Raw genomic sequence first — 3,318 nt, 5'->3', positions numbered from 1 at the left:
TAAGGAGGATAGAAGGAGAATTGATGCCTTTGAGCTGTGGTGCTGGAGAAGAGTATTGAGAATACCATGGACTGCTAGGAAAACAAACAGATTCATCCTGAAGTCATGGTACCTAGGTGATGTATAGTTGTGCTCAAATGGACTATCACTATTTTATAGTGTGTGTGTATTTGTATATAGACAAATAAATAAAAATTCACCACACATATGCTAAATAAAACTGAAATAATGTCACATGGGAACGTAGTAAAAATTTTGTCTATAATTTTATATAATCTAGATGATTGTTTGAAGTCAGAAATCGATCAAACATGCAATCAAGATGCATTAATAGTAACTGAAAAGCAAAAGTTGAGAACAGGGAAGAAGGATCAGTAGCTGGAAAACATGGACTTGGTGACAGAAATGAAACTGGAAATAGAATGATAGAATTCTGTACATTCAATGGCTTATTTTTTGCAAATATTTTTATAAAAACACAGGCTATACACATGATTTCACCTGATGGTATGAAAAGGAATCTGATCAATTACATCTGTTGTAAGAATTGCTGGAGAAGCTCAATATCCGTAATGAAACTAGACCAGGTGCTGATTGTGAAACAGACCACCAACTACTCATATGCAAATTCAAGCTGAAGTAAAAGAAAATGAAATCAAATCCATAGGAAGTAAAATTTTACCTTGAGTCTATCCAATTTGAATTTCAAAACTGTCTCAGAACAGGTTTGAGGCCTTATACACCAATGAGTGAAGACCAGATGAGCTGTGGGAAGATATCAAGAGTAACATCCATGAAAAAGTCAAAAAGTCATTACAAAAGTGGAGGAGGATGAAAGGACCAAGAGGGATGTCAGATGAGACTCTAAATATTGCACTAGAGTGCCAAAAAGCCAAGCAAAGGGAAGAAACTAAGGAGCTGAATAGAAGATTTCAAAGGGCAGTGAGGAAAGATAAAGCAAAATATTATAAAGAAATATGCAAAGAGCTGGAGTCAGAAAATCAAAAGGGCCAAAATCTCTCAGCCTATCTTAAGCTGAAGGAACTGAAGAACAAATTCAAACCTTGAATTTCAATATTTAAAGACACTTTGGACAGAATATTAAATGATCCAGGAAACATTAAAAAAAGATGGAAAGAGTAGACAGAGCCATTGTACCCAAAGGAATTGGCTAACAGAAGAATTGCAGGAAACAATGTATGAGCAAGAGCCTGTGGTGATGAAGGAAGAATATCAAGCCGCTCTGAAAGAACTGGCAAAAAACAAGGCCCCAGAAATTGACAGCATATTAGCTAACATATTCCAACAAACAGTTGCTACCTTGGATGTGCTCACCAAGTTGTACCAAAAAATCTGGAGGACAACCACTTGGCCAACTGATTAGAAGAGATCTGTATTTGTTCCCATTCCAAAGGAAGGTGATCCGACAGAGTGCAGAAATTATTGAACAATATAATTAATACCACATGCAAATAAGGTTCTACTGAAAATTATAAAAAAATTATTTGAATAGCACACCAGCAGAGAATTGCAGGAAGTGCAGGGTGGGTTTTGAAGAGACCATGGTACTAGGGATATTATAACAATGTGAGATGGATCTTGGCTGAAAGCAGTGAGTACCAGAGGAATGTCTGTATCTCATCGACTATGCAAAAGCATTTGACTTTGTGTATCTTAATAAACTGTGGCTAAATCTGAGAAGAATGGAAATCCCAGAAGATTTATTTGTGCTTATGGGAAACCTATTGTTGGACCTGGAGGCAATCATCAGAAGGGTATGCACAAGGGATGTGTCCTGTCTCCATACCTTTTCAATTTATACACAGAACAGATCATCCTGGAGGCTAGGCTCCATGAGGAGGAATGTCGCATCAGAATTGGAGAAATCTCATCAACAACCTGTATTATGCTTGCTGAAACTAAGGAGGATCTATAACGCTTGTTGCAGAAGGTTAAGGCTTGCAGCCTTAAGTATTGAGGCTCAACATCAAGAAAACAAAGATTTTCATCATTGGGCTGAGTGACAGCATCATGATAGATGGTAAAGAGATTGAGACTGTTAACAGCTTTAGTTTCCTTGGTTCCACAATCAACACTTTTGATACCAGCAGCCAGGGAATCAAAAGATGAATTGCATTGGGAAAGTCTGCTGTCAGGGACCCTTCCAAAGTACTGAAGAGCAACAATGTTAATCTGGAGGCTAAGGTATGCCTTTTCTAGGCCATAGTCTTCACAATTAACTTGCTATACATCAGAAAGCTGGACAATGAGTAGGGATGATAGAAAAAGAATTGATGCTTGAGCTGTGGTGCTGGAGATGAGTACTGAATATACCATGGACTGCTAAGAAAACAAACAGGTTCATCCTAGAGAGGGTGAAACCAGGCTACTCTTTGGAGGCAAGGTTTCTGAGGCTTTGTCTGACATACTTTGGGCATGTTGCAAACATGGACCAGTCTTTGATGGAAGGACATCATGCTTGGAAGTGTGGAACGACAGTGCAAGAGAGGAAGACTCTTGCTGAAATGGATTGATTCAGTGACTAGGCTAATGAGGGTAGGTGTGTCAGAGACAAAAAGGCTGGCACAGAATAGAGCAGGTTTCAGGACTATTGTACATAGAGTCACTATGAGTCACAAGTGACTTGGCGGCACATAACAGCAATAATAGATTATTTTTTTTGTGGGAGAAGAATAGGCAATCTCCTCCCACATAATTAACTGCCTCTAAAATCTCACTGGAGGGTCAGCTGTGGGTCAGTTCTGACTCTACAGTAGACAACAAAAACAAGAGATGATTTTTAAAAATAGAAAGACTAGAATCAAATTAAATGTATACCTAATTAGCCAGTGTTGGCACCATCTTCATTCTTCAAATTCTCTGAATGCAACTCATGTTGTTGTTGTTATGTGCCTTTGAGTTGCCTATGACTCATAACAGTCCTATGAATAAGAGCCCTGAACTCTGCCCTATCCTGAGCCAGACACTGACACACCTACTCACATTACCCCTACTACTGTGTCCACTCATCTCATCTCGTGCCTTCCTATCTTGTGCTGTCCCTCTACACTTCCAAGCATCATGTCATTGTCCAAGGCCTTGTCCCTCTTGGAAACATGCCCAAAGTATGTCGTACAGAGCTTCAAAATCTTTGTCCCCAAGGTGCAATTTCGTTTCACCCCTTACATGACAGACCAGTTCGTTCTCTTGGTAGTCCATGCTGTATTCAAGATTCTTCTCCAGCATCATAACTCAAAGGCATTGGTTCTTCTTCTATCATACTTAGTCATTATCCAACTCTCTGATGAGTAGCAGATA

Source organism: Elephantulus edwardii, unplaced genomic scaffold (genome assembly GCF_000299155.1).
Source record: "Elephantulus edwardii isolate Elephantulus edwardi_28Jun2011 unplaced genomic scaffold, EleEdw1.0 scaffold00018, whole genome shotgun sequence".
NCBI lineage: Eukaryota > Metazoa > Chordata > Mammalia > Macroscelidea > Macroscelididae > Elephantulus > Elephantulus edwardii.
This window is presented reverse-complemented; position numbering follows the sequence as displayed.